The following is a 9,905-nucleotide window of genomic DNA, read 5'->3' on the forward strand; positions in this document are numbered from 1 at the left end:
TGGAGGTTCCTTAAAAAACTAAAAATAGAATTACCATATGACCCAGCAATCCCACTACTGGGCATATACCCAGAGAAAAACATAATTCAAAAAGACACATGCACCCCACTGTTCATTGCAGCACTATTTACAATAGCCAGGTCATGGAAGCAACCTAAATGCCCATCGACAGATGAATGAATAAAGAAGATTGGGTACATATATACAATGGAATATTACTCAGTCATAAAAAGGGATGAAATTGGGTCATTTGTAGAGATGTGGATGGACCTAGAGACTGTCATACAGAGTGAAGTAAGTCAGAAAAAGGAAAACAAATATCATATATTAATGCATATATGTGAAATCTAGAAAAATGGTACAGATGAACTGGTTTGCAAGGCAGAAATAGAGACACAGATGTAGAGAACAAACGTATGGACACAAAAGGAAGAAAGCGGGAGTGGAGTGGTGGTGGTGGGATGAATTGGGAGATTGGGATTGACACATATACACTAATATGTATAAAATAGATAACTAATAAAAACCTGCTGTATAAAAAAATAAAAATTGTTTAAAACTTTATCTAAAAAATAATAAAATAAAAATTGTAATTTTATCTAAAATTGCTACTTTGAAATGTAATAATATTTTATTCTAACACACATCATCATTTCTTTGTTTTTTTAATATTTATTTATTTGGTTGCGCCAGGTCTTAGGTGCAGCAGGTGGGCTCCTTAGTTGTGGCATGCAAAAACTTAGTTGTGGCCTGCATGTGGGATCTAGTTCACTGACCAAGGATCAAACCTGGGTCCCCTGCATTGGGAGCACAGAATCTTAACCACTGCGCCACCAGGGAAGTCCCCATCATTTCTTTACAATATATTTTTTCTTATGTTCAAGAATTTATCATTGGCTTAAGAAAGACAGATTAGAAGACTTGCTTCTTCAACCCACCTCTACACCATCTATGCCTAAAAATACTGAAAAAGATTAAACTGACGTGTCAGAGTTCTCTGACTAGTGGAAAGGAGGGATAGACTCCAAAGCAACTGTGCAAAACTAAGTAAGAAACAAAAATATGATGAAATCTGTATTTCCCTCAACTATATAGATATTAGTTGTTTATCTTATTATGTCTTACGCAACAGGACATTTTGAATAGTATTATAGCAGTAGGTAAGTTGCAGCATCATTGTGAGACCGATCATTCAGAGTTTAGAGAAAAAGGAATTGCCTATTTTAAATGTAGATATGCTGAGCTCTTTAAAAGCTAAAAATTGTTTCTTTCAGCTTTTCAAAGTAGAAATGAAAAAGTTACTGAAGCGTCGTACAGGATAACTTATCACATTGCATTCGCTGAAGAAGTGTACTCAATAGCTGAGAGAAGATAAAGCCTCGTACCTTGACATAGCTGAACACCTGCTAGATGAAAAGTCGTGAAAGAAATCTGAGCTTCCACTTAACAACAATACAGTCACTCGTCAAATTAAAGATTTAGCAGCAAATATGACGACTGAGTTAATCTCTTGTCCGAAGAATTGTACTTGTGCCTCATAAATTAATGAATCAATATACACAGGAGAAACGTGCTGTTTTCTTGTATTCATCTCATGGCAGCACCAACTAATCGTTAAAGATCTTCTTCTATGTGAATACTTGGCAATGAACAAATGTGGTGGTGAAATTCTCAGTGCTGACTAACTTTTTTGAATCTCATGGTTTCTCCTGAAACAACGGTTTTGATATTTCCACCAATGGCACAAAAGCAGTAGTGGATTATTTGGTGCCACAGATAAAGCAGTGGCACCAAACTGTCCAAGTAGTCATTAGATTCTTCATAGCACACACTTGCAGTTTAGGACATAAATGTCAGTTTCACTTAAGATCATTTTATTAAATCTTGATCCTTTAAAGAAGATATGGTGTATATATATATGTATATATATATATATATATATATATACACATACACACAATGGAATGTTACTTGGCTGTTAAAAAGAATGAAATAATGCCATTTGCAGCAACATAGATGGACCTAGAGATTATCATACTAAGTGAAGTAAGTCAGACAGAGAAAGGCAATATCATATGATATCACTTATATGTGGAATCTAAAATATGATACAGTGCTCGCTTCAGCAGCACATATACTAAAATTGGAACAATACAGAGAAGATTAGCATGGCCCCTGTTCAAGGATGACATGCAAATTTGTGAAGTGTTCCATATAAAAAAATAGTAAAATAAAATATGATACAAATGAACTTATTTACAAAACAGAAATAGACTCACAAAGAAAACAAACTATGGTTACCAAAGGGGAAGAGGGGTAGGGATAAATTTGGAATTTGGAATAAACAGATACACACTACTATCTATGAAATAGATTAACAACAAGGACCTACTGTAGAGCACAGGGAACTATATTCAGTATCTTGTAATAACCTATAATGGAAAAGAATCTGAAAAAGAATATATATCACTTTGCTGTACACCTGAACCATTGTAAATCGACTATACTTCCATTTTTTTTAAAAAGCTAGTTAGCACACCCAAAAAAATCTTCAATGTAAAACACATTCACATTCTCTGTGAAGAAATGGGAAGTATACATAAAACATTGTATGCTGTGAAGAGATGGGAATTACACATAAAACATTGCTGCTGCATACTGAAGAACAATGTTTATCTCAATAAAAAGCACTTGTGCAATCATTTGAGATGTGAGCTGAACTACCTGCTTTCTTCATGTACTGCTATTTTTACTGGAGAGAATGACTGATAGGCAAACTATGATTCATATTTGGGTATTTGGCAGACATTTTCTCAAAAATGAACAAAGGAGACTGTCACTTCAAGGAAAATAACTGACAATATTTGCTGCCATTCATAAAATTTGAATTTCCCAGCAAAAATTAGAATTGTAGAAAACCTGCATCTGCCATCCTGAGTTCGACAACTGCCTGACACTGTAAGAGTTTTCCAATGAGATCAATATTGATATTAATAAATGTGATTTTTTTAATATTGTGCAATAAAATATATCAACATTTGGAGGGTATGCAAAGTTCAGTGAACCAAAATTTTCCAGATGACCAATGCATGACGTTACAAAGTCACACATGGATGAACAATCCACTCAAAGTGCAAGACAGACCAGAGGAATTTTAATGTAACAGAGTAGAAAAATTTGTTGATATGCTTTCAGATTCCACATCACAGCTAACCTTTAAGAAACTACCAGTTGTCAAGTGTTGGTGTAGTATCAAAGAAAAATATTCACAATTATCTGAGAAAGCTGATACACCTCTCTTTCCAACTGCATATCTGTGGGTCCAGATATGCTTCATCTATTTCCATCAAAACAGCATATTGTAACAGATTAAATGCAAAAGCAGGTATGAGACTCTAGCTGTCGTCTATTAAGCCAGATATTAAAGAGATTTGTGAAAATGTACAACAATGCCACTCTTCTCACGATATTTTTTTAATTTTAGAAAATATAGCTATTTTTCATTTAACATGGTATTTTATGAAGAAATGTCTAGTGCAGCCACTATGGAAAACAGTGTAGTAGTTCCTCAAGAAATTTAAAATAGAACTACCATATCATCCAGTAATTCCACTTCTGGGTAAATGTCTATAAGAAATAAAACCATTATCTTGAAGAGATATCTGTACTCTCATGTTCATTGCAGTATTATTCACAATAGCCAAAGTATGGAAACAATCTAGGTATCCGTCAACAGATAGATGTATCAAGAAAATGTGATAGGGCTTCCCTGGTGGCGCAGTGGTTGAGAGTCCGCCTGCCGATGCAGGCGACACGGGTTCGTGCCCCGGTCCGGGAAGATCCCACATGCCGCGTAGCAGCTAGGCCCGTGAGCCATGGCCACTGAGCCTGCGCGTCCGGCGGCTGTGCTCCACAACGGGAGAGGCCACAACAGTGAGAGGCCCGCGTACCGCAAAAAAAAAAAAAAAAAAGTGATATATATGTATTTATATATACACACAATATTTCAGCCTTAAAAAAAAAGAAAGAAAATCAACTATACTTCAATAAAAAGTTGTTTGTTTGAAAAAAAAAGAGAGAAAGAAATACTGTCATTTGTGACAGCATGGATGAAACTGGAAGGCATTATGCTTAGTGAAATAGCCAGACATGGAAAGACAAGTACTCCATGGTATCACTTACATGTGGAATCTAAAAGGAAAAGTGAAACTCATAGAACCAGAGAGTTTAAAAAGTCTTTTCCAGAGGCTGGGGGGCGGGGAAATAGGGAGAGGTTGGTAAAAAGGCACATCTTCAACTATAAGATGAAAAGTTCTGAGGATCTAATATATGTATAACATGGTAACTATAGTTGATAACAGTGTATTGTATAACTGAAATTTGCTAAGAGAGTAGAACTTAAATATTCTCACCCAAAAAAAGGTAATTATGTGAGGTGATGGATGTGGTAATTAACTCAATGGGGGGAATTGTTTTACAATGTATACATATATCAAATCATCACATTGTACACTTTAAATATCTTACAATTCTTCTTGTCAATTATAACTCAATAAAGCTGAAAATGTTATTTATGTGAACATTTATTGTTTTTAATGAATAAGTTAAAAATTTTAATTTCTCAGTTTTAATTTCTATTATAGTAAATATTGACAGTTATAACTCACAATTACTGAGGACTCTTTGGAGTCCTCGGTAATTTTTAAGAACATATAGGGCCCCTGAGACAGAAAAGTTTGAGAACCCTGCCTGCCCTGGTTTATCTATTTGCCTATTGATGGGCACTGTTTGATTGTTCCCTTTTTTCCTGTAAGCAATGCTGTAATAAGCATCTTTGTACATATCTCTTTGTGCACAGTATAAGAAAATCTTTCTACTCAAGGAAAACATTCTAATACAGGGGTAATTAGTGGTTATCACGGGTGGCTTAGATTCATGTATCAGGGGAAAGGGCAGGGTGACAGTGCCTGACATTGGATGCAGATAAATCAGGAAGTTCTGGGGGGAATACCCTGGCTGTCCAGTTAGGACTCCATGCTCTCAGTGCCGAGGGCCCAGGTTCGGGTTCAATCCCTGGTCGGGGAACTAAAATCCCATAAGCCACACGGTGTGGTGGCCAGAGAAAAAAAGGAAGTTCTGGGTTTGTCATTGTCAATAGAAAGCACAGTCAGAACGGCTATGCCAGACCCACTGTGACAAGGCCTGCAGAATCAGACACGGTGACATTGGCACAGGTAAACAGAACACACTGTTGACAGGATGAGAACATTAAGAGTCTCAGCACATCGGTTTCCTCATCTGTCAAATGTAGGGGAGGTGATGATATGGCCAGCATTATTGGCAGGGCTGAGTTAGGTAATGTCTGAAGCACCAGGCAGCGTTCTTGGAGCGTACCCAGCATTGATCGGACGGTAACTCCCTCTCCACCTCTTTTCCTTACATTACTTGGCCAACCCCAATACTTCTGGCCACCCCATGCTGGAGCCTGGAGAAGTTTCCATCCCAGACTCGCCCTGTGGTTTGCAGTGAATCGGGAAGATGCAGTCTCCTGCCTTACAAAAGATCAGAGAAAGGAACGTGGTGCCATTGCCCCCAAACTCCGTGAGGCCCATGGGGTGGAGGCTTCCATTTTCTCTAAGATGTTAACCTATTTCCCAGCCTGTACCTGCCTGAGACTTCCTGAAGCCACTCCCCATCAGCCTTCCTGCCCCCAGCCTCTCAGATCTAAGAAGCCCACTGGGCAACCTGCCGGGCAGAGCAATAGCCTTGCAACAGTTCAGAGCGGGTAGCCAGGGCAGAGAGCCAGGCCCTTGACAGAGCTCCCCTCAGATTCCCACCACCCTGTTCCTGCCCCAAGGAAAATTACTCAGAGGGCAGGCTCCCTACACGGCCACCACTTCCTGCCATCCCCCCACAGACAAAAAGCTCCACCCTCCTCCTCTGCGAGACTCTACCCTAACTATTATAGGGTAGATAATCCCTATCTACCCCAAGGCCTCCCCAGCTGAGTAGAGGTCAGGCTCCTGGAAATTACAGGTCGTTAAGGAGAAGACTGATAGCCTGTCCTCCAAGGCTGCATATCAAGGACGTTCCAGAGACTTTTACCCCCATCCTCCTCTTTCCTGAGAATATATTCTCCCTGTCAATCCTAAATATTGACTCAACAAACTGTCGTCGAGTCATATATTATTTTTCTAAGAATCAGTAAGGTGTTCATTTCACAAGGTAATGTAAAGAATGTCCCCAGGCCTCTGCTCACCCCCTGTGCTCCCTCCTGCCCTCCCACTCTCAGCTGCTCCTTCCTGGGTTCCCAGCTCTGGGTGTGTCCATTAAGTCAGGCTGCGCCTAAACCTCACACGGTACACAAAAATTAATTCAAAACGGCACACAGATTTAAAGGTAAAACATGGGGACTTCCCTGGTTGTCCAGTGGTTAAGACTTTGCCTTCCAGTGCAGGGGGTGAGGGTTCGATCCCTGGTGGGAGAGCTAGGATCCCACACGTCTCTCAGACAAAAAACCAAAACATAAAACCGCGCACTGCAACCAAGAGTAGCCCCTGCTCGCTGCAACTAGAGAAAGCCCGCACACAGCAACGAAGACCCAACGCAGCCAAAAATAAATAAATAAAATAAATTTTTTTAAAAAAGACTTTAAAATAAATGGTCCACATCAAAAAGGAAAATCTTAAAAAAAAATAAAGGTAAAACATAAAACTATAAAACTTTTAAAACATAGAACAATCTTCCTTAGTCTGTTAATATGGTAAATTACATGGATTGATGTTTGAATATTGATGAGCCTTGTATCCTTGGTTGATTATGACGTATAATGGTTTTTATGCATTGCTGAATTCTATTTGCTAAGTTTTCATTAAGGCTTTTTGTATCTATATTCATGAGGGTTATTGAGCTATAGTTTTCTTTTTCTTTTCTTTTTTCTTCCTATGGTCTTTGTCTGATTTTAGTATCAAGGTAATACTATCTTTATAAAATGAATTGGGAAGTTTTCCTTCCTCTTCCATATTCTGGGAGAGATTATGTAGAATTGGTCAAATCTATCTAGTATACTCCAAAAGGAACAGGGTTCTCTTTCTTTCTTTCTTTCTTTCTTTCTTTCTTTCTTTCATTCTTTTTCTTTCACAATGGTTAATGATTATCTGGGGGAGGTGAACCACTCACCTAATATGAGCTTCAACTATGTCCTATTTGTTTTTATATTTCTATAATGCTAGTATAGCTAGTATAGCTTTTACTATGTGCCAGAAACTATTCCAAGCATTTTGTAAATATTAATTCTTTTAATCCTCATACAACCACTTAAGGTAGATATTATAATCATTCCTGTTTCACAAATGAGAAAACTGAGACACAGATAAATACTTGCACAAGGTCACACAGCCAATATAGGCATACCTCAGAGATACTGCAGGTTTGATTCCAGACCACCACAATTAAGTGAATATCACAATAAAGTGAGTTACGTGAATTTTTTGGTGCATACAAAAGATACATTTACACTATACTGTTAAGTGTGCAATAGCGTTATGTCTTTAAAAAAAGTACAGGGATGGAGGAAAAAGGAATTGGATGAAGGCAGTCAAAATGTACAAACTTCCAGACATACGATAAATAAGTACTAGGGATGTAATGTAGAACATGATAAATATAATTAACACTGCTGTATGTTATATTTGAAAGTTGTTAGAGAGTAACTCCTAAGAGTTCTCATCACAAGGAAATTTATTTTCTATTTCTTTAATTTTGTAACTATATGAGATGATGGATGTTCACTAAACTTACTGTGATCATTATTTCATGATGTATGAAGTCAAATCATTATGCTGTACACCTTAAACTTATACAGTGCTATATGTCAAGTACATCTCAATAAATCTGGAAGAAAAAAATAAAAATAAAAACTTTATTAAAAGTATATATCTTAATTTAAAAATAATTTATTTCTGGGACTTCCCTGGCGGTCCAATGGTTAAGAATCCACACTTCCAATGCAGGGGGCATGGGTTCAATCCCTGGTCAGGGAATTAAGATCCCACATGCCCTGCAGCAGCACAGCCTATATATATATATATATATATATATATATATATAAAATATTTATATATTATATATATATATTATATTTATATATTATATATATATATATATTTTGTTGCTAAAATTGCTAACCATCATCTGAGCCTTCAACAAGTCATAACCTTTTGCTGGTGGAGAGTCTTGCCTCGGTGTTCATGGCTGCTGTCTGATCAGGGTGGTGGTGGCTGCTGAAGGCTGGGGTGACTGTGACAATTTCTTAAAATAAGACAACAATGAAGTTTGCCACATCCATTGACTCTTTTACAGACCATTTCCCTGTAGCATGCAATGCTGTTTGATACCCGCAGCAGAACTTCTCTCAGAATTGGAGGCAATCCTCTCAGACCCTGCCGCTGCTTTATCAACTAAGTCTGTGTCGTATTCTAAGTCTTTTGTTGTCATTTCAACAACCAAGTTCACTGTCTTAATTGGGCCCAGTTCATGTTGCCCCAGAACAATTACAATGGTAACATCGAAGATCGCTGATCAGAGATCACTACAACAAAATAATGATTAAAACTTTCAACATATTGCAAGAATTACCAAAGTGTGACACAGAGACACAAAGTGAGCCAATGTTGTTGGAAACATGGTACTGATAGAACTGCTCAATGCCAGGTTGCCACAAATCCTCAGTTTGTAAAAAATGCAATACCTGTGAAGCACGATAAACGCGAAGTGCACTAAAACGAGGTAGGCCTGTAAATGGAAGAGTTGGGATTTAAACCCATTCTCTCAATCACACGAATCTTCTGCCCCTGGAGACATTAGTATTATTTTCATACTCTAGATAGCGAAACTGAAGATCACAGAACTTAAGTGATTTGTCCAATTGGACATGACAAAAGTAGAATTCTTCCTTCCCACCCACACCAAAACCTGGCTTTCCATATCTCATTTCAGAAAGGAGTTCCAGCCAAACGCATGAGAGCTGCCTTTGAGTTTTCTCTGCACCTGAACTCCCACAGCCAATCCATCAGCCAGTCCTGTTGATTTCACGTCCAAAACACACTTCAAATCCTCTCTTCCTCTCCACCTCTACTGTCATCTCTGGTCTATACTATGAATGCTGTGCTCCTAACTGACCTCCTTCATTCTCTCCTAAACCCTCATAAGCCGTTCTCCCTTCACCCTGCAACTAGAGTATTTTTATTTTTTAATTAAAAAAAAATTTTATTTTTTTACTCACTTATCTATTTGTTTATTTATGACCACACATGGCGTGGCTTGTGGAATCTTAGTTCCCCAACCAGGGATTGAACCTGGGCCCTCGGCAGTGAAAGCACAGAGTCCTAACCACTGGACCACCAGGGAATTCCCTAGAGTTATCTTCTTAAACATAAATCTCCACTGTTTAAAACTCTTCAGTGGCTTCCCATTGCACCTGGAATCCACTTAGAATCAAAACTTAAATCCTTTCCCTGACTCACAAAGCCGTGCAGCCCCCGGCTCCTGCGTATCTCTCAGAGCAACTCATCCTCATTTTCCTTCACCCCCGTACTTCTTTCTGCCCCAAACCTGCCCTCACAGTCTTTGCATCTGCTATTCGTTGAAAGCTCTTCCCACAAACATTTTATGGTCGATAAATGTCACCTCCTCATAGAGACTTTCCCTAACCACCTGGTACAAGGGGACCCTCAGCAGCAGTCTCTCCCACCATTCCCTTTTATTTTCTTCATAGCACTTGTCACTGCCTAACATTTTTTTCTTGTTTATTAGTTTATTACCTCTGCTACTAGAATGTAAGCTCCCTAAGCAAATAATAATAACACTTATGTAGCTCTTATTTTATACCAAGTACTGTTCAAAGC

The 9,905-nt window shown here is 38.2% G+C and overlaps 1 non-coding gene across 1 annotated transcript; it reads left to right on the top strand.

The window, feature by feature from the left end:
• Window positions 1-2,113: 2,113 nt before the first annotated feature.
• LOC112063521 (U6 spliceosomal RNA) lies at window positions 2,114-2,220 on the top strand. The gene has a single exon (XR_002891030.1). It is a non-coding gene; the product is annotated as a U6 spliceosomal RNA (small nuclear RNA).
• The last annotated feature ends 7,685 nt before the right edge of the window (window positions 2,221-9,905 follow it).

The sequence above is a fragment of the Physeter macrocephalus genome, chromosome 11, assembly GCF_002837175.3.
Source record: "Physeter macrocephalus isolate SW-GA chromosome 11, ASM283717v5, whole genome shotgun sequence".
In the NCBI taxonomy this organism is placed as follows: domain Eukaryota; kingdom Metazoa; phylum Chordata; class Mammalia; order Artiodactyla; family Physeteridae; genus Physeter; species Physeter macrocephalus.